The following is a 23082-nucleotide window of genomic DNA, read 5'->3' on the forward strand; positions in this document are numbered from 1 at the left end:
TCTTAGAAACGTATTCAGGTATACCAAGAAATATATAAAGCTATCCACGACTTCCCCCCTCTAGCTCCTCCTGTATACCTCCAACATTTCCTATTCACGACCTCAAGATAAAAATAAAGACCCTTTACATTCAGGTAGTGCTGCCTGTTTGGGAATATGTGCATAGATTTGGGATTATTCAGTCAAGCATACCAATTCCTTATATTTTATTTTACGGTATTTTCTCTTTATTAATAATTTTACTTACATTTCAAATGATATCCTCCTTCCTGATTATGCTTCCACAAATTCCGGCCCCATTCCCCCTCTGCCCTCCTATTTGCCTCTCTGAGGGTGCTCCTCCAGCCACTCACCCAATCCCTCCTCACCTAACTAGCAATCTTCCACAGACCAATGGCCTTGCCTCCCATTTGATGTCAGATAAGGTCATTCTCTGCTTCATGCGTATCTAGAACCATGGATCCCTTGATGTATGTTTCTTGGTTGGTGGTTTAGTCACTGAGAAATGTGGGTGGTCCAGTAAGTTGATATTTTTCTTTAGATGGGATTGCAATCCCACTCAGTTCCTTCAATCCTTCCCCTAGCAATTCCATTGGGCTCCTTGTTCTCAGTTGATGGAAGGTGTGATTATCTGCATATGTTTTGGTCAACTGTGGCTAGAAACTCTCAGGGAACAGTTCTATCAGACTCCTGTCAGTAAGTGATTCTTGGCATCAGCAATAGAGTTGGGGCTTGGTGTCTCCAGATCAGAGTGATCCCTAGGTAAGCAGTGTATGAATATCCTTCAGTCTCTGTTCCATTTTTTTTATCCCTGTCTTGACTTTGAACAGGAACATTTCTGGCTTAACAATTTTGAGATGGTTGTTTGGCCCCATCCATCAGCTGGGGGCCATGCCTATCTACCAGAGGTGCTCTCTACAGATTCCATGTTCCAATAGTTGGCTAGGAGGCAGATATGTAGAGGTTGGGCTTACTACTATATATTATCGATACTGTTTACAACCGTTTCTGTGGAAAAACTATGAAAGAGATCAAGAAAATATTGCCATGGGGACTTTTGACATTCCAAATTATATCTCTGGGCAACTTGGAAACATAGTTCACCAGATCCTCACAGTTTCCCCCAGAGAAGAGGCCCTCCATTCAGGACATTGAGAGACATTCATGGGTCATGAAACATGAAGTAAATATCCCCACTATGAATGACCCAGTTTCCAACATTATGGACATGCTCTGTGGCATGGAGTTTAATAGCAATGAGATGTTGGAATCCTGGCAAATGAACAAGTATGATAAAAAAAATGGTTACATATTTGATTTTAAAACAAGAGGTACACAAAGTGTGTGTGCATACATCTACCAGTTCAGCCAAGCCTGTGGATTCCTGCCCTATCCTACCCCTATCACCCACATATCCCATTATCTCTGATCTTCTCCCAAAGAGAAAGTCCAGAGAGACCAGCTTTGGCCTCCTCCACATACAGTCCCCAGGAAAGAACGGGTCTGTTACACTGACACTCCCAAGATTCAAGATGGCCAGACGTGCCACCATGTCTCCAATTGCTCTACATTGTCCCAAGAAGAAGAGCAGTGCTTCTAGCTGTGCCTTCCCTTCTGGAGCTGTAGCTGCACCATGTGTGAGGCTTGCTGTCAAGACTGTTGCTTCAAGAGGTCTCTGAATTACAAAACCCACCATATAGCTTCCAAAAAAGTAGATCCTCTAAAGAAAGCAGGATGCAGAACCCAATGAATGTGTAAGCAAGTATAGGAGTGTGCATCAAAACCTCTACCCTGTTCAATACACCATGCTATCACCATGGTTCTAGCCTCTTCTAGGTTCTAGTAACATCATAGTGGGTCTATCTAGTTACAGAATATGCACCAGGAGGAAACACGTTCAACCTGATAATGGAGGATGGCCTGCTTTAGGAGCAAGAGGCAACAAAAATGTTTGAACAGATAGTGTCAGATGTAAAATATTTCCACAACCTCAACATTGTCCATCAAGTCATAAAACTCCAGAATATCCTCAGAAATGCAGAGGTTATTTTGAAGTTGACAGACCCGGTCTGGCCATCTAGTGCTGTCATGGGCCCTTACTGAACATGCAGTGCAGGACCAGGGCCTTTTCTGCCCCAGAGCTCATATGAGGGCATCCATATGATTTCTAGGAGGCAGTGTGTAGAGTTTGGGCTTGCTACTCATTATCACCACTGGGTACAACCTCTTCAGAGGAAGCACCATGAAAGTGATGGAGAAAAAGATTGCCATGGGGTCCTTTGACATTCCAAATTACATCTCTGGGCAACTTTGACTGTTTCCCCAGAGAAGCGGTCCTCCATGAGGACATTGAGAGATAGTCATGGGTCATGAAATGTGAACTAAATATCACCACTGTGACTTACCCAGTTTCCAACAATATTGACATGCTTTGTGGCATGGAGTTTAATAGCAACGAGATCTTAGAATCCCCCCAAATGAATAAATATGACAAAAATGGGTACATATTTGATTTTGTACAAGGAAGTATACAAAGTGATTGAACAGGCATCTACCAGTTCAACCAAGCTTGTGCATCTGTGCTTTATGCCACCCCATCAATATCACATCCACTTATTGCTGTTCTTCCAACAGAGAAGGGCCACTCAGTCAAACTTTGGCCTCCTCAACATCTAGCCCCCAGGAGAGCAAGGGCCTGTTCCTCTGACACTCTCGGGACAAAAGATGGGAAAAAGAGTTTTCATGCCACTCATTGGTCTATATTATCACAAGAAGAAGAGCAGTGATTCCAGCTGTGCCCCCCATTCCAGAGCTGGGGCTGTCCCATGTATCTGTAGAAGTTTATCTCCACAGGAAATACCATGGCCTCATCAAGACATTCACATGGAAACAAAATCTCCCCTCTAAAGATTGGGTATTTCAAACGGTTTCACTGGAGAATCAGGGCTTGCCTGTCAAGAGTGTTGCTTCACAAATTCTCTAAAGACAAAAACCCACGATAAACATTGCACAAATTGGGTCCTCTAAAAGAGGAAGGAGTCAGAACCCAATGAAAAGGTACATATGGGACGGTACATCACAATATAGACCTCGTTCCCAAATTAGACCATCCTAAAATCATTAGCCTCTTCCAGGTTCTAGTAACACCAAGTCTAGTCTGTCTAGTTAGATTATGATTCAGGAGGAAACATGTTTAACCAGGTAAGGGCAGATGGCCTGCTGCAGGAGCAATAGGCGAAGAAAACTTTCAGACAGAGGGTGGCAGTCATTACTGCCACAACATTATCATTGTTCATGGCGACTTTAAACATCAAACCATTTTTCAAGTTGCAGACAGAAACATGAAGCTAATAGAGGATGGTTTCCAAGCTGAAGATCAAAAGTTCTGAAGAAATCATTGTCTTATTTAAATACTGCCCCCCTCCAAAAGCCCAAATCAACTGTGTCTGCACGAGGCAATGTCAACTGTTTGACTTTGTTTTTGTCATAATGCATAGAGCAGTACCTTGTGAACCTGAGCCCTTCAGTACCCCTAAACCTGTCCTGAGGGAGTCATACAATGGTCATGTTGAGTGGCGTCTGGGCAGGATGCTTTCTCATATAAGAACACAGGGCACCCCCTTCGTATGCACAACACACCAGGTTAGTGCAGAACAACATCCTAACAGGGACCTATGAAGTTCCATGTCCAATCTCTGGTCAGCTGAAATCCCTCATGGACAAACTTTTGAGAATTGCTCCAGAGATGGCACCTAATAGAAAGTATTCAGAAACACAATAGGAATGAGCAAAAGTCTAAGACAATTCAAGTGAACCTAATCAGACCACACCATCTTAGCTTTCCACGTTCTGTGACTTTTGTATGACAAACATATCATCTATGCATCTGCCCAGAAAATAGGGTATAAGGAAATAATGGGGACATACTTAATATTAAAAGATCATGTCATAAACTGGGACTTGGTTAAAAGACCCTCACAAAGATGCGGCCATATAATTTTCTATGCCCCACAATTTCTTCTCCTTCTGTTTTTCCCATTAACTAAGAAGCATTTATTTTGTTCATGTCTGATCAGGCCCCAGAATTCAGAACAGCACCTGGCTGTAGACATGGTAAAAAGTGTCTCCATGCTTTTCATTTTCTTCTAATGTCGCAGGTAGACTGGAGCCATACAGCACTTTTCTGTGTCTGTCCCTGTGTGAGCTTCAGTGAAGTCTCAGGAGCAGTAACCTTGCCATTTGGGAAATAACCTATTTGCATACTGTTTACAAACTGAGAGGAGCCATAGAAGAGGCAGGGGAGAAAATGAAGGAATATCTTTCAGGGTTATTTTATAACCTGCAGTGTGAAAGAGTTCAATCCTTGACTGTTCCCAGATTGAAATAGTAAGGCAGTCTTCCCACAGCCATTACACCAGGGAGCAGGGAAACTCCACAGCCTTCTGTGCATAGCCCCCCCCAGGAGAGAGAGAGAGATCTCCAAGAAGTGCTTTCACTTTTGAGCTTAGAGGAGTAAGGACACAGGTTTATAGGCCCAAAGGAGGAACAAACTAAAGCCAGAGCCAACAATACCAACTAGCACCAGAGATAACCAGATGGTAAAAGGCAAGCACAAGAACCCTACCAACAGAAACCAAGGCCACATGGCAACATCAGAACCCAGTTCTCTCAGTACAACACATCCCGAATACCCCAACACACCAGAAGAGCAGAGTTGGATTTAAAATCGTATCTCATGATGCTGATAGATAACTTCAAGCACGACTTAAATAAACTCCCTTAAAGAAATACAGGAGAACATCTGTCAACAGGTAAAAGCCCTTAAAGAGGAAACACAAAAATCCCTTAAATAAATACAGGAGATCATGGGGTCAACAGCAGAAGCCCTTACAGAAAATAGATGAAATGGTAAGGCTCTCACACCTGGGAGTAGCATTTAGAGATAGGCCTCCTGTAGGGGGAGGCAGGAACAGATTTTGTCCCTATGATAGGAGTTTACCATGCACTGAAATGCAGATGAAAAGAAGTCTCTGTCACATGAGGATCCAGAGAATGGCACCTCTGTAACGCAGGGGGAACAGTCACTGGGAATCCACTCATGTGTCACCCGATGAGTACTAATGGCAAATGCATTTTCCTCTGGTCTCTGAAGGACACATTAAGGAAAAAAGCTTGAACAATGACCATCCCCACTCAGAAGCATCCCTAAAGAGATAAGGACATGCTTGAGTATATGAATCTAGCCCACCATAGACAATCTGAATTCTACTCTGCACAAAAGGCAGACTCAAGAGAGAGAAAATATAGAGTATCTTTGAAATGGCAATATTCCCAGGCTTATATCCTAGGCATATGATACACTTGTCATAAGAGGTTGACATAACATTTCAAATCATGTGAATCCTGTCATAGAATATGAGTATCCCCCTAAAAGCAGTTGACAATGTCATGGCAATAGATATTTGTCTGGAGAAGACCTGCAGTGTCAGCTATGTAAAGAAGCATTAGGAAGATACAATGGGAGTAGTAATAATTGATTCAGGTGATCAAGAGGGGCAGCAGGCTGCACAGTGCAGAGACTCATAGAGACTCACTTTCCTGGGTCACGAGTCTGTTGCTGATCCTGTGCTATTCAGTCAGAACTGATCTTGTATGGCTAGATGGTGAGATGGTGGACAGATGTCAGAGGGGAGGGGTGAAATGCTGGGCCAGGCTCATACAACTTATGAATAATTAGAGACAATCTGAAGATCATGTTGCCTTTTGGGTATTGTGTGAAAAACTACCCAGCAATATGCTCTCTATTATGAACTCACAGCACAAACACGTAGATCAAGTTTTAACATCTGGATATAATTGATGAATCCAGAATGTATATATTTAAGGCACATTGTGCAATGATTTTCATAGCCAGCACACACACTTGCAAGACAATAGGGGCATAGAACTCAATATCTTAGAATTAGTTGAGCCGGGCGGTGGTGGCACACGCCTGTAATCCCAGCACTCTGGGAGGCAGAGGCAGGTGGATTTCTGAGGTCGAGGCCGGCCTGGTCTACCGAGTGAGTTCCAGGACAGCCAGGGCTATAGAGAGAAACCCTGTCTTGAAAAAAACGAATCAAATCCAAAAAAAAACAACAACAACAACAACAAAAAAAACAAACAAACAAAAACAAAAAAACAAAACAAAAAAAAAGAATTAGTTGTGCATTAATGTGGAAGGCAACTTCATCCATCTGGGAAGAGTGCCCTGAGCTGACCTCTGAACAATCCCAGCTTGCTTCTGTAGAGCCATCCACTTGGCCTCTTGCTAATGCAATAGAGCTGGATTTGAGACAAACAGGAGCAAAGCAGCTGCCCTTCTTAGATGGCCTTTCTTTCTAATCCATGCTTTCTAATCCCATCGCTGGGTCCCCTGATATGGTCCATGCTTCATAGGCTTTGACTTGACTTTCTCCAATCTGAACTTCAGCCCCAATCACCTGGATGAAAAACAAAGTGGCTACTGCGGATGACCCGAGATACAGAATGTTCAGCACCCAAGGAGTCTGCACCCTGGAGATTCACAAGCCTAGTCCTTATGAGGGAGGCTCATACTGCTGCACAGCAAGCAGTCAGTGACCTTGGGGGTGGAGATCCAGTGCAAACTGGAGGTGAAAGGTAATCCAGCTAATGCCACTGCAACCCCAGTAGAACCTGTGGGACAAGTTCCACAGACTGAAGCATTACACTTCAAAGGAGGGAGGTCCTGTAGCTAACAAGAACAAAAATAACCCCATTTGTAGGCAGCGGCTAGCTCAGGGGCATTCTCTTGGTCATCTTTTACATGGCTGCTTTTTTTTTATTCGATATAATTTATTTACATTTCAAATTATTTCCCCTTTTCTAGCCCCCACTCCCCAAAAGTCCCGTAAGCCCCCTTCTCTTCCCCTGTCCTCCCACCCACTCCTTCCCACTTCCCCGTTCTGGTTTTGCCGAATACTGCTTTACTGAGTCTTTCCAGAACCAGGGGCCACTCCTCTTTTCTTCTTGTACCTCATTTGATGTGTGGATTATGTTTTGGGTATTCCAGTTTTCTAGGTTAATATCCACTTATTAGTGAGTGCATACCATGATTCACCTTTTGAGTCTGGGTTACCTCACTTAGTATGATGTTCTCTAGCTCCATCCATTTGCCTAAGAATTTCATGAATTCATTGTTTCTAATGGCTGAATAGTACTCCATTGTGTAGATTTACCACATTTTTTGCATCCACTCTTCTGTTGAGGGATACCTGGGTTCTTTTCAGCATCTGTCAATTATAAATAGGGCTGCTATGAACATAGTAGAGCATGTATCCTTATTACATGGTGGGGAATCCTCTGGGTATATGCCCAGGAGTGGTATAGCAGGATCTTCTGGAAGTGAGGTGCCCAGTTTTCAGAGGAACCGCCAGACTGATTTCCAGAGTGTTTGTACCAATTTGCAACCCCACCAGCAGTGGAGGAGTGTTCCTCTTTCTCCACACCCTCTCCAACACCTGCTGTCTCCTGAATTTTTAATCTTAGCCATTCTGACTGGTGTAAGATGAAATCTCAGGGTTGTTTTGATTTGCATTTCCCTAATGACTAATGAAGTTGAGCATTTTTTAAGATGCTTCTCCACCATCTGAAGTTCTTCAGGTGACAATTCTTTGTTTAACTCTGTACCCCATTTTTAATAGGGTTGTTTGGTTTTCTGGAATCTAACTTCTTGAGTTCTTTATATATATTGGATATTAGCCCTCTATCTGATGTAGGATTGGTGAAGATCTTTTCCCAATGTGTTGGTTGCCGATTTGTCCTCTTGATGGGGTCCTTTGCCTTACAGAAACTTTGTAATTTTATGAGGTCCCATTTGTCAATTCTTGCTCTTAGAGCATACGCTATTGGTGTTCTGTTCAGAAACTTTCTCCCTGTACCGATGTCCTCAAGGGTCTTCCGCAGTTTCTTTTCTATTAGCTTCAGAGTGTCTGGCTTAATGTGGAGGTCCTTGATCCATTTGGATTTGAGCTTAGTACAAGGAGACAAGGATGGATCAATTCGCATTCTTCTGCATGCTGACCTCCAGTTGAACCAGCACCATTTGATGAAAAGGCTATCTTTTTTCCATTGGATGTTTTCAGCCTCTTTGTCGAGGATCAAGTGGCCATAGGTGTGTGGGTTCATATCTGGATCTTCAATCCTGTTCCATTGATCTTCCTGCCTGTTACTGTACGAATACCATGCAGTTTTTAACACTATTGCTCTGTAGTATTGCTTGAGGTCAGGGATACTGATTCCCCCAGATTTTCTTTTGTTGCTGAGAATAGTTTTAGCTATCCTGGGTTTTTTGTTGTTCCAGATGAATTTGAGAATTGCTCTTTCTAACTCTGTGAAGAATTGCATTGGGATTTTGATGGGTATTGCATTGAATCTGTATATTGCTTTTGGCAAAATGGCCATTTTAACTATATTGATTCTACCGATCCATGAGCATTGGAGGTTTTCCCATTTTTTGAAGTCTTCTTCCATTTCCTTCTTCAGAGTCTTGAAGTTCTTGTCATACAGATCTTTCACATGTTTGGTAAGAGTCACCCCAAGATACTTTATACTGTTTGTGGCTATTGTGAAGGGGGTCATTTCCCTAATTTCTTTTTCAGCCTGCTTTTCCTTTGAGTATAGGAAGGCCACTGATTTGCTTGTGTTGATTTTATAACCTGCCACTTTGCTGAAGTTGTTTATCAGCTGTAGGAGCTCTCTAGTGGAGTTTTTTGGGTCACTTAGGTAGACTATCATGTCATCTGCAAATAATGATAGTTTGACTTCTTCCTTTCCAATTTGTATCCCTTTGACCTCTTTATGTTGTCGAATTGCCCGAGCTAGTACCTCAAGTACAATATTGAAAAGATAAGGAGAAAGGGGGCAGTCTTGTCTGGTCCCTGATTTCAATGGGATTGCTTCAAGTTTCTCTCCATTTAGTTTGATGCTGACCACCGGTTTGCTGTATATTGCTTTTACTATGTTTAGGTATGGGCCTTGAATTCCTGTTCTCTCCAAGACTTTAAGCATGAAAGGATGCTGAATTTTGTCAAATGCTTTTTCAGCATCCAATGAAATGACCATGTGGTTTTGTTCTTTGAGTTTGTTTATGTAGTGGATTGCATTGATGGATTTCCGTATATTGAACCAACCCTGCATTCCCGGGATAAAGCCTACTTGATCATGGTGGATGATCGTTTTGGTATGTTCTTGGATTCGGTTGGCAAGAATTTTATTGAGTATTTTTGTATCGATGTTCATAAGGGAAATTGGTCTGAACTTCTCTTTCTTTGTTAGATCTTTGTGTGGTTTTGGTATCAGCGTAATTGTGGCTTCGTAGAAGGAACTGGGTAGGGTTCCTTCTGTTTCTATTTTGTGGAATAGTTTGAAGAGTATTGGTGTTATCTCTTCTTTGAAGGTCTGATAGAATTCTGCACTGAAACCATCTGGTCCTGTGCTTTTTTTGGTTGGAAGACTTTCTATGAATCCTTCTATTTCTTTAGGCATTATGGGACTGTTTAGATGGTCTAGTTGGTCCTGATTTAATTTTGGTATTTGGTATCTGCAAAGGAAATTGTCCATTTCCTCCAGATTCTCCAGTTGTGTTGAGTACAGTCTCTTGTAGTAGGATCTGATGATTTTTTGGATTTCCTCAGTTTCCGTTGTTATATCTCCCTTTTCATTTCTAAGTTTGTTAATTTGGATACGTTCTCTGTGCCCTTTGGTCAGTCTGGCTACGGGTTTATCTATCTTGTTGATTTTCCCAAAGAACCAGCTCCTGGTTTTGTTGATTTTTTGTATGGTTCTCTTTGTTTCTACCTGATTGATTTTGGCCCTGAGTTTGATGATTTCCTGCCTTCTACTCCTCCTGGGCGAAATAGCTTCTTTTTGTTCCAGGGCTTTCAGGTGTGTCATTAAGCTGGTAATGTATACTCTCTCCATTTTCTTTTTGGAGGCACTCAGGGCTATGAGTTTTCCTCTTAGCACTGCTTTCATTGTGTCCCATAGATTTGGGTATGTTGTGTTTTCATTTTCATTCTGTTCTAAAAAATCTTTAATTTCTTTCTGTATTTCTTCCTTGACCAAGGTATCATTGAGTAGAATATTGTTCAGTTTCCACGTGTATGTGGGTTTTCTGTTGTTTTTGTTGCTATTGAAGACCACTTTTACTCCATAGTGATGTGATAGGAGGCATGGGATTAGTTCGATCTTCTTATATTTGTTGAGGTCTGTCTTGTGACCAATTATATGGTCGATTTTGGAGAAGGTACCATGCGGTGCTGAGAAAAAGGTATATTCTTTTGCTTTAGGATAGAATGTTCTATATATATCTGTTAAATCTAATTGGTCCAAAGCTTCATTTAGTTTCATTGTGTCCCTGTTTAGTTTCTGTTTTCCTGATCGGTCCATTGAGGAAAGTGCAGTGTTGAAGTAACCCACAATTATTGTGTTAGGTGCAATATGTGCTTTTAGTTTTAATAAAGTTTCTTTTACGAAAGAGGGTGCCCTTGCATTTGGAGCATAGATGTTCAGGATTGAGAGTTCTTCTTGTTGTAATTTTCCTTTGACCAGCAAGAAGTGTCCCTCAGAGTCTCTTTTGATGACTTTGGGTTGAAAGTCAATTTTATCTGATATTAGAATGGCTACTCCAGCTTGTTTCCTGAGACCATTTGCTTGTAAAATTGTCTTCCAGCCTTTTACTCTAAGGTAGTGTTTGTCTTTGACCCTGAGGTGTGTTTCCTGTAAGCAGCAAAATGTAGGGTCCTGTTTATGTATCCAGTCAGTTAGTCTGTGTCTTTTTATTGGGGCATTAAGTCCATTGATGTTAAGAGATATCAAGGAATAGTGATTGTTACTTCCTATCATTTTTGACGTTATTTTTTAAATTTGATTGCTTAACTTCTTTTGGGTTTGATGAAAGGTTACTATCTTGCTTTTTCCAGGGTGAAGTTTCCCTCCTTGTATTGGTGTTTTCCTCCTATTATCCTTTGTAGGGCTGGGTTTGTGGATAGATATTTGGTAAACTTGGTTTTGTCATGAAATATCTTAATTTCTCCATCTACGGTGATTGAGAGTTTTGCTGGATATAGTAGTTTTGGTTGGCATTTGTGTTCCCTTAGAGATCTGCCCAGGACCTTCTAGCCTTCATAGTCTCAGGTGAAACGTCTGCTGTGATTCTGATAGGTCTTCCTTTATATGTTACTTGGCCTTTTTCTCTTACTGCCTTTAGTATTCTTTCTTTGTTTAGAACATTTGTTGTTTTGATTATTATGTGACGGGAAGTATTTCTGTTCTGGTCCAGTCTGTTTGGAGTTCTGTAGGCTTCTTGTATATTCATGGGCATCTCTCTCTTTAGGTTAGGGAAGTTTTCTTCCATAATTTTATTGAAGATATTTGCTGGCCCTTTAAGTTGTAAATCTTCACTCTCATCTATGCCTATAATCCTTAGGTTTGGTCTTCTCATTGTGTCCTGGATTTCCTGGATATTTTGGGTTACAAGCTTTTTGCATTTTGCATTTTCTTTAACTGTTGAGTCCATGGTTTCTATGGAATCTTCAGCATCGGAGATTCTTTCTTCTATCTCTTGTATTCTGTTGTTGATATTTGAGTCTCTGTCCCCTGATTTCCTCCCAAGGCTTTCTATCTCCAAAGTTGTCTCCCTTTGAGTTTTCTTAATTGTGTCTATTTCTGATTTTAGATCCTGGATGGTTTTGCTTAGCTCCTTCACTTGCTTTTTTGTGCTTTCCTGTAATTCTTTAAGAGATTTTTGTGTTTCCTCTTTCATGACCTCAGCCTGTTGACCAAAGTTCTCCTGTATTTCTTTAAGTGTTTTTTGCGTTTCCTCATTGTTGGCTTTTGTATTCTCCTGGATTTCTTTCAATGATTTTTGTGTTTCCCTTGCAAGTGCTTCTAACTTTTGATCCATTTTCTCCTGAATTTCTTTAAGTATGTCCTTCATGTGTTCCTGTACCAGCATCATGACCAGTGATTTTAAATCCAAATCTTGTTTTACTGGTGTGATGGGGTATCCAGGACATGTTGGTAGAGGAGAATTGGGTTCAGATGTTGCCATATTGCCTTGATTTCTGTTAGTGACATTCCTGCGTTTGCCTTTTGCCATCTAGTTCTCACTGGTGTTAGCTTGTCTTGTCAGTGCTGGACTCACCAGTGCAAGCTGCCCCTTCCCAGTTGGCCTCTGGTGCACAGCTTACCTCCTGCACTGCCTGTAGACAGGGTGCTGCTGCCCAGGCTGTTCAGATCTCGAAGCAGGCACCCAAAGGCTCCCGCTGGGGCCCGCTGGATTCCCCGGAGCACACCGACTTCTCCCAGCTGGCTGCTCGGAAGCCCCTCTAGCCTCTTGCAGGACCTGGAGCTGTGGTGCCGCTGCCCAGGTTGATCTGGATCTGGAAGTGGAGAGAGTTGAGCTGAGGGCTCCCGCCTGAGGCCTTGCCCCAGATTGTGTCTGTGGAGCAGATGGAGCCCGTGTGCACCCCCAGCGAGTGCCAACAGTGTATGCTGCCGGGACCTCCCCTGTGTTCTGATCACTCCGCTGGGCAGCCGAACCCCCACACAAGGTTAGCCTGGCCGGACAGGCCCTGAGTCTAGGCAAAAGCATGGGAGGCCAAGGTCCGAGCAAAGTTCCCCTAGGGCTATGACTGTTAATTGGGTCCTCCAGGTGACCAGGATGTTGGGCGTGCGTGCTCGCGCTCCCTGAAAGAGCCTGGAGAGTCTGCTGTGCTAACAACCGCCTGGGCGGGTTGACACACAGATGGCCCACCAAGCCACCCAGTTCTTGGTGTAGGTACTGGGCTTTTTGGGGCCTAGACCCCCGCTTTGTTAGCCTCAGGCTATGCCTGTTATGGCACTGCTCACCAGAGCTCTCTGTTGTCCTGTAGGAAAAATGGCGGCGCGCGCGCAGGCCAGGGCAAAAAACCTCCTGGCTGGGTTGGCACCCCGATGGCCCCCCGAACAGCCCAGGGCCTGGGTGCAGGGCAACGTCCGTCTGGCTCAGACCCCCGCGGTGGTTGGTCTCGGATTATGTTTGTGTACCTCAGTCTGTCTGATCTCTCTGGAGTCCGAAACCAAGATGGAGGTGAGCCTCTCCTGACTGGCGGGAGGCCGAGTTCTGAAGTGGCTTCCGTGCAGCGAAAGGCGCCGCAAAACCACAGCTGCTAGCAGCCTGGCTGGTCAGCAAAGGTCAGTGGTCATGGGCGCAGGGCCTAACTGGACCCTTTGTCGCCTTGGTTCCACTGCTGATGGCCCTTCAGCTCTACCAGCCACTGCTGCACTGCCCATGGCTGCTTTTAACATTCCCTTTTCTCGAGTTTTGTCTTCTCTGGGTGGGCTGTCCTTCTGCAGGCTCCTCCTGCAAGGCGTGCCTCCAAACACAATTGACTCATATTTGTGAGACTTAACAATCGAGCAATCCTGAGGAATACTGAGTGCTGGGCATTGCCTCTATACACTCCTCTGCTTTGAAATTTGATTGAAACCAGAAAGTGCTTTCAGGGGCATAGAACTCAATATCTTAGAATTAGTTGAACGCTCTGTGCATTAATGTGGAAGGCAACTTCATCCATCTGGGAAGAGTGCCCTGAGCTGACCTCTGAACAATCCCAGCTTGCTTCTGTAGAGCCATCCACTTGGCCTCTTGCTAATGCAATAGAGCTGGATTGTGTGGCCATTTTCTCTCCTCCTAACCTTGAAGAAAGTTAAAAAAAAAAACAACAAAAAAAAAAAAACCAAAAAAAAACTGTTTACACAGGTTGCTTAATTAAACATTGCAAAAGAAGTCTCTTTTGCCCTCATACTTTGTTTACTATTGTCTTGCCTGGTTCATTGTGCCTTAGTAAAAGCCACTATTATAGGGAGAAGCCAGAATATATATATATATATATATATATATATATATATATATATATATATATATATATATATATATATATATATATATATATATATATATATATATATATAAAGATATATTACTTTCTTTCCATGTATCAAGTGTGAGCCTGAGTTTCCTAGCAACCAGGGGGCGATTTAAAAATCCTCTGACCTGTGTGGAGTTAAAGCCAAAGGTTCTCTGGTCAGCTGTGCTCTTTCCTGGTGCTTAGGAAAAAGAATAAATGAAAGTCCTCTGGTCTTCAATCCACACTGGCAACTGCTGGGCTTGACCAGCATCTGAAAGCTCAGGCTTCATGACCCCCCTCAAGGGCATAGGAGCCAAGATCACTGAGGCCCCGCCCCTGTTCAGTCCCAGTTGCGCCCAGGCCTGTGAACTTGCAGAGGCCCCGCCCCAGGTCCGTCCCAGCTCCGCCCCCGCCCGCGAATTCGTTGAGGTCCAGCTCCGGTTCTGCCCAGTCCCGCCCCAGCCTCGCCCCTGCCCAGGAGCTCACAGAGGCCCTGCCAGTGAGGCCTGCTTTAAGGTGAGTACCAGGGGTGGAGCAGGCCCAGGTGCTGTGCCCTCGCGTGGCTCACTCAAGGCCCTCGCGCGGCTCAGTTCTCCTTTTCGCTCAGTCGCAGTGGGCCCAGCTGGCAGACCTGGCACCAGGGTAGGCCAGCTTCTCGCTGGGTGAAGGCGCTAGGTGAGCCTCTCAGCACCTCGCCCGTGTGGAGGCTGGAGGAGGACCATTACCGCGGCGTGGGAGAGTCTCTGTTCAAACCACTGCAGCTTTACTGGACCTGGCTGCTCCAATGGATCCCGCTCTGGATGGCCCCCAACACCATCACCCTCATCGGCCTTGCCATCAACCTGGTCACCACACTAGTGCTCATCTTCTGCTGCCCCACGGTCAAGGAGGAGGTAGGGCTGGCCTTTTGTCAGTACTGTTCCCTGGAGCCCTGGGGCCTCCTTCTGAGAGGGCAACACTATAGGCATTGGTGGAGCATGGAGACCCTGTGTAGGAGCATCCTCTAGGTCTCAGAGGAAGGTGAGGGTGGGACCAGACTGCTGTCCCCAGCAGGTGTTAATTTTCAGCCTCCCCAGGGACTCCTGGAGACTGTCACTCCACTACCCCAATCCTGTCACCATTCTGAGCTTCCCCAGAGGGGGCTGTCAAGGTCACTGCCCCAGTCCTGTGTCTGCCCACTTCCTCCCTGGGCCATGGCTCCATCAGCCCATATTTCACACACTGGGGAGTAAATACCCACATCTCCATGCTAGCAGGACTTGCGGATGGGTTGGGCAGGGCCAAGATGCCTTCAGCCCTTTATAATTCTGTTTCTCAAAGGTGGTGCCTAGTGATCCTAAAACTACTGGTAGCACTGATCAAAGATAAGTTATTTCTGGACGGCAACTTCCTTGTTGCTTCATTGGCTTTTTCATGAAAAACAAGCAGGAAGTAGGTGACTGTCCTTACAATGATCTAGACATAGATATAAAAATATCTAGACTTAGATTATAAAAGCCAACATATTTTATTGGTAGTGATTATATCCAACCTATGTCTAAAGTAAGAATATTAAGTAATGTGGGCTTTGGACAATGGTGGTCAGAAGTGGTTCCTTGGGCTGAGCATAGAGAACATAACAACATGGGGGGAGTGCCCGCTACACCATATGGGACAGCATGGGCCTGCAGAGTCCATGACATCACTTTCTTTACGCTCCCTCCATAAGTACCTGTAAGCATCGATCATACACAAATGAGAGTCCAGGTTGGATGGATACCAGGAATACAATAGAAATAGCTCATGTCCTGCATCCATGCAGACACTTCTTCTTTAAGGGCTTAGTGGAGGAGGTCCTTTAGAACATCTTGCCTGCTGATGACTGTGTTAGTCACCTGTACCTCAGCAAACACTTGTTTTACTGGGATTTGGGGTTTCACTGGTTCTCGAAGCCCCAGAGGCTCACTGTGTCAGGATGGAAGGACAGCAGGCCTGCAAGTGAAGGGCTTGGCTCCCTGTCAGCCTCCTCATGTCAGACCTGACCTAGCCAATCTGTTTTCCTGTGTTGAAAATAGAAGTAATGTCTGCCAGGCCAATTTTACAAGGCAGCCGCAAGGAGCTAGTGATAGGTTCAGATAGTTGTGGGGTCCTTCACATTATTCAACAAAGTAAAACTCAACTCCTTAAAAACACACAGTTGGTGAACAGTGTTACAAAGCCTGCATAGTAAAATTTAGTGTTGATTTGGGCTTAGATTTGGGTAACAGTCTTTGGGTGTTTTTGGCATCAGCCAATTAAGCTGTCAACATTGAAGTTGTTTACCATTCATTTGTGGTCAGAGCGCTTAGGAGAATGGAAAACAAGGTCTGAGGCCCTAGGGTGGAGGGGACCTGAGGATGAGATAAATTTGTGATTTCCTAATAAGCTTAGACCCAGTTAAAAGGGCTACAGGGTGGAAGGTAGACAACTATGAGAGTTTGTAAAGTGTGTGTCCCTGGATCCTGCATTTGCCTCTAAATAAGAGGAAAAACATTGTAGGATCCACATAAAACGTAGCTGCTAACACAGTCTTAGAATAGTTTCGGGCTATTTTGCTTCAATGAATGGCAGGGCTGGATAAAATTCAGGTCCAAGTTGATTCAGCTGTGAAGGATGCATTCCTTTTGTTGGATTTGTGGCATGTCTGTAAACACTGGAGCTTTATATGATGCAAGTATGTACGTGACAGGCGCTCACATTTGTTGCGGATTTTACCCTTTTCCACCTGAGGAGGTTGGTGAGTTTTCCCTTCCTAGGGCAGCCTTCCTGCCAGCTTGGAATTCCTTCTCGCCAGCCTGAAGGAACAGTGGCATATTTTCCTAAGAGGAGACTGAAGTCCACGGAGGTCAAGTGACTCTGACCTAGCTTGGAAGTCTCTGATTCTCAGACCTGAGGGATCCTAGTGCCCTTTCACACCCTGTGTATACACAGGCCATACTGGAGACTGAACCAGGGCCTCCAACGTGATAGCCAAGAAAGCTCTGCCACGGAGCTTAGATCAGCTCCAGCAGTTTTTAAAGTTTGTTTTTAATTTTGAGATGGGCACACTTCATTGATGAGGCTGACCTGGAGCTCAGTAACTACACACTTATTTCTGGAATGTGAGTGAGAGCGAAGGGAAGCAGATCAGAGAGGCTGCGGTTTATATGAAGTGTCCCTAAAGGTGCTCCGAAGCTCTTTGCAGAGCATCCCTTCTGCTTAGGGATCTTCTCTGCCTGTCCTCAAGGCCAACAGTTTGCTGTGGCTGGGACTTTTCCTCTCATCCTTTCTTCCTTCAGGTACCCAATCACCCACCTGTCTTTCAGTGACCCATTCTAGCTCTTTTTCCCCTAACACTACTGCCCCATGGACTTTTGCCTTCTAAGTCAGACCAACCACTCAATATCCCCTCACTCCCAAAATCCTGATAGTGTGGTAACTAACAGCCACAGGCTGTTTCCTGTCTATCAGGCACTCCTCAGAGCTGTTCTGTTCTCTCAGTCTCCTTTTCTCATGAAGAAGATAGTTACTATCCCCATCTCATAGATTTGGAAAGGGAAGGGAAATTACCTTCTAGGATTATAGAGCTTTTAAGTGGGGCACTAGGATTCCAAACCTGAAGGCTGTGTTTCTACTGCTGCAGGTCCCTGTGGCTTTCCAGTAGAAAGTCTCCATTCCTTTTTTGTTGTGTGGTGTTAGGAGCAGGACAGCCCTGCCACATTTCAACTGGTGATGCAGTGGCTTGCATAGTGTTTGCTAATTGAGTGTATGAGCAAAACAGTGTATCCTGAGATGGCTTCCTCAGCTGCCACTCACGGTCAGTTGCTCTTGGAATAAATATTCACCTGTTGGGTCTGAGCATAAACAATTAGTAAGTGGGTAGAACCCTACCCACACATGCCCACACACACCTTGATGAAGGATGTACCTCTTTTGAGTATATGATCCTTGGGCTTCCATCCTTGGCTATCTCTTGCTGAAGTAGAATCGTAGATTACTAGGAAATTAAAAGGTCCCAGATCCTATTTAATGCACTTAATTTAAAGTGTATGTCTGATAACTTGGTGAGTCGAAGCTCGATCCAGCTTCAGGCTTCTAGCATTACCAGAATCAAATATACTTGCTCCTATCCAGTGAGGCACCAGTGTTGAAGAGAATGAGCATTGGTAGAAGGGAACCAGGTTTATGGAGAATCCAGCCTGGAAGGAGCTGGAAGAGCTGGTTCCTCAAAGCTTTTTCCTTGCTAAGGGAGTCTCCACGGAGAGGAGGCAGCAGTGAAGTTAGGGTTAGCAGTCTTGGCTAGCCAGGGTGTGTGCTCTCAGAGCATTGTGACCAACTTGCACCTTCTCATCCCAGTAGTTACTGAGGAGGGGTGGTGTAAAAGCCATCTGGATTCTGGAAATCTAAAGAAAGAGTTGGGGGGGGGGCTTCTTGTTATCCAAAGGTTTATGGAGGTGCAAAGGGCAAAGGGGTGGGTGTGGGGAGCCCCAGCTACAGTAGCATGTTCTACTAAAAAATACTTCCTTGCCTTTTTAGGGGGGGGGTGCTAATATAAATTGTGGCATGATTCTCTTTTACCTATTTGCTTTGATATTCTCTCCCTACCTCCTTAATCTATATGTTTACATTCATGTTAGTGACTCTTTCAAGGGCACTATGCACTGCCATTCATATTTTTTTTAACTAGGCTTAATTCTTAGAGATCTGTATTTCCTTATAATCACCTTTTATTTTTCTATCTATCTATCTATCCATTCATTCATTCATTCATTCATTCAAAACAGCTCAATACTTTGTCAAGCATCATTTGCTAAGGCAGGTGTCTTGTCATGGAGTGGCCTCTCTTACTAAAAGAAAGTATCAATTCCCATCTGCCAGAAGGTGAAGAACGTTTGAGAAGTAGGGAGGACAGGCTGGAGAGATGGCTCAGTGGTTAAGAGCACTGACTGCTCTTCCAAAGTTCCTGAGTTCAGTTCCCAGCAACCACATGGTGGCTCATAACATCTGAAATGGAATCTGCTGCCCTCTTTTGGTGTGTCTGAAGACAGCCACAGTGTACTCATATCAAATTAATAAATGAATCTTAAAAAAAAAAATTGTATGGAAGACTGGGATGAAGCAAACCCTGGCCCAGGATTCTGAGCTGCCCTCCAGCCCCCAGGAGCAGAGATTTCCATACATTCTGCAGCTAAGGTGTTTCCTTGCCTCCTTACACTTTCCAGATGTGCCTGGAAGAGGCCTGAGACAAGCTTTCCTTTCCGATTCATTTCTGTGGCTTGGTGAGTGCACTCTAGTTAATTTCTATGGAACATGCTGCTCCTCCCATAGAAGCCTGCATCCAGTACTGACTGCATGTGGCATGGTGATATATAGAAAGAATTACACATTCCAGTCTTTGTTTCATTTGGCCCAGACTTAGATGTTGACCCCTCTTATTGGGTAGAGAACAGAGCGTTTATTGGGCATCTAATGCATTTGGTATGCCAATAGGAGATTAGCTGTGGGAGTTTATTCCTCCTCCTCCTTCTCTTTCTCCTCCTCCTCTTTTTCCTCTTCCCCCTCCTAGTCCTCCCCCTCCTCCTCAGCACCTAGCATATCAATAAGAATTCCAGAAGTCCCACAGATGGCAAAAGTAATACAAAAGGAAGGCTTCCTCTGGTCTCAAGCTAACCCTTGGTCCTGGAGCCTGGCTGAGCGCCTTCATGAGTGTTGTAGGAGGGTCTTTGCCCCTGCTGCTCGCTGCCCTATGTCATAGAAATGAGTGTGCTCAACTCAGTGCTAGTGTGTAAACTGTGCTAAGGCTCAGTGCAGGGGAATCTAGTGAGCCCCTGGGGCTATTCTGCTTGGCCAAGGAAGTTCTGCTTCCTGACCATTCACCTGCCCTGAAGGAAGATTGCCTTTGGAAACAAGGAAGTCCCCTGCTTGTCACAGGCTCCCAATAATCAATCTCTCTCTCTCTCTCTCTCTCTCTCTCTCTCTCTCTCTCTCTCTCTCTCTCTCTCAGTGTGTGTGTGTGTGTGTGTGTGTGTGTGTGTGTGATCAGTTTCTAGTGTTATTTCTCAGGAGCCTCCTCCCATCTTGTTTTTTGAAACATGATGTCTAGCTTGGTTTAAGGGCTCAATTAACCTAAGCTGGCAGGCCAGGGTACCCCAGGGGTTTCCTATCTTTGCCTCCCTGTCACAGGAATCATAAACAACTCACCTGTGCTAACTTGGCCAACTGATACCAGCTGGCATGTAGAGGGAAGGTACAGGGGTGAAGTGTTGAGCTATTTCTAAGTGGTCTGTTTTCCTGAGCCGGGATAGCATTGCACTGGTGACACTACAAGTTCTCTTAAGAGTCTCAGACTCACAGACAGGGTGTGAAGCCACTTAGCAGCATCCCATCTTTCCACACACAGCCTGACTCTTCTCTTTCCCTTCCTTCTGAACATCCTGAAATGCGGTTTCCATTTTCATGGTATGACAGCAGAAGTGTGGATACTATCACACTCTTTCCAGCTGACATAATGGTGGCTCTGTGAATCCCCTTTGCATGCCTGTCAGTTTACCCCTGGCCATTTAAAGCAAAGAGATACTTTTGTAAGTATAAAACTTCAGGAAATAGAGAAGGTATAGTTGCAGTGTTTCCTTAATTTCCATTGCAGAAGACTCTTGGAGTATTGCCCATTCTAGCATGATTGATTAATCGAACTTGATCAACAGGATCTGGGATCTTTGGGGTCTTTGGAGTGTGTCTGGGAATGTTTCCACTGTGAGCAAGCAGTGGTTCATGGTGACTGGATAGAAAAGGGAATCAAAGTGAACCCCACCATTTGTAGCTCTTCTTCCTGGCTGTAGGGTACAGTGTGACTAGTGTTCTCATAAACCTCCTGCTGTGCCTTCCCACAGTGTTGGATTAGATCACTACCTAAACCACAGAGCCAAAGTAAATCCTTCTCCTCTGAATCTTTGTCATACATTCTGCTGCAATAAGAAAATGAAAAAGTATAGAAACTTAACCCTATTAAAAAATGGGCTACAGACCTAAACAAAGAATTTTCACCTGAAGTAATTCAGATGGCCAAGAAGCACCTTAAGAAATGCTCAACATCATTAGCCATTAGGGAAATGCAAGCCAAAACAACCCTGAGATTTCACCTCACACCAGTCAGAATGGCTAAGGTTAAAAACTCAGGAGACAGCAGGTGTTGGTGAGGATGTGGAGAAAGAGGAACACTTCTCCACTGCTGGTGGAATTGTAAGATGGTACAACCACTATGGAAATCAGTCTGGCGGTTCCTAGGAAAACTGGGCATGACACTTCCTGAGGACCCTGCTATACCACTCCTGGGCATACCCAGAAGATTCCCCAGCATTTAATAAGAACACATGCTCCACTATGTTCATAGCAGCCTTATTTATAATAGCCAGAAGCTGGAAAGAACCCAGATATCCCTCAATGGAGGAATGGATACAGAAAATGTGATATATATATATACACAATGGAGTACTATTCAGCAATTAAAAACAATGAATTCATGAAATTTTTAGGCAAGTGATGGAACTGGAAAACAGCATCCTAAGCAAGATAATGCAATCACAAAAGAATACATATGGAATGCAATCATTGATAAGTGGATGTTAATTAGCCCTGAAGTTCTGAATACTGAAGATACAATTAGCATATCAAATGATTCCCATGAAGAAGGAAGAAGAGGGCCCTAATCCTGGAAAGGCTTGATCCAGCATTGTAGGGGAGTACCAGGACAGAGAAAAGGGAGGGGGAAAGATAGGAGAATGGATGGAGAGAAGAGGGCTTATGGGACATATTTGGGGGGGGGGGGCTGGGAAAGGGGAAAGCTTTTAGAATGTAAACAAAGAATACAGAAAATAAATATATATAAAAAAGGGTGTCTGTTAAGGAAAGAACTGTGCCTCCTTGGGCTCCCGGCATCTTATTTCTCTGTACTTTACTCTCTGACATGTCTTACTTAGAGGATGGAAGCTTCTGGGTCCTCCTGTTTGAGGACCCACTACTGTACTCTGAACCTGCTTGTGACCACACACAGCCAGTGACAGCAATAATCCAGTTACTCTACAACCCAGGGCCCTCATTCTTAGGATACTTGAACAGCCTGCTGAGGACACTGGCTTCCTCTTCTAAGCTGCATGTCTTGGGTATTTTTCCACCCCAGAAACATCAGGAGAGGAACCTGAAGTAACAGGCAGGATGCTGGCCTTTCCCTGGTGTCGCAAATTCTCCAACTTTGAGACAACTTTGAAGTTCTCAAGATGAAATGAAGCCACATGAAATAGCTAGACGGACCATGGTGCCTTCGAGGTCCTGGATGTTCCTGCCTCACTGTGGAGCGGTAAGTGTGAGTCTGCTCTACAAGGCTTCAGGGTTGAATACAAAATGGAGTCAGGGGAAAAGCTTTAGAATTAAGGTAATAGACAATTTTTTAAAAGCAGTTGAAACTGAGCACATCCTGTACTGCTGTAGCTTGGAATATGTCTTATGCTCCTCCTGGGGGGAGCCTAGATTAGAATCTCTGCCTTAGAATACTCAGTATTTCTTGCTGCTGTTATTCATTTATGCCTCTATGAGAAACATTGTTTGTCATATGTGGCTTGCCGTTGTGATTTTGTGTACCCTGAATTTATGAGAACCTTTCCACAAATGCTATCTCTTCACCCTCAGAGTACAGGCGGTCTGAGGCTCTGAGTAAAGTTAGCTGTTTTTTGAGCTTTATTGCAGGAGCTTTGCATGGCTTCCCTTGGCAGGTCCACCCTCCCGCCGTCCACCACTGTTAAAGTGCGATGGATCATCATCTTCATTTTTCCAGCTTTTAGTCACTGGTTTCTGAGATAGGGCTCTCGCTGTGTAGATTTGTCTAAGGTTTGCTGGGAGGCGCTGGGAGGGGTATTTTGCCTCAATGTACGGCCATGGTCCATGTGGGTGAAGTACATATGGAGGCCAGGAGAGGACTTTAGATTTGTTTGAACTGGAGTCACTGATGGGTGCGAGCCTCCATGTGTGTCCTGGGGCTGGAACCCAGGCCATGTGTATGAGCAACCTGTAAACTTAACTCTTGAGCTTGTGTCCCATTGATGGATCCCGTAGATTGGAACCTGGTGACTTGTCCTTTTTC

Source organism: Apodemus sylvaticus, chromosome 20 (genome assembly GCF_947179515.1).
Source record: "Apodemus sylvaticus chromosome 20, mApoSyl1.1, whole genome shotgun sequence".
Taxonomy (NCBI): Eukaryota; Metazoa; Chordata; class Mammalia; order Rodentia; family Muridae; genus Apodemus; species Apodemus sylvaticus.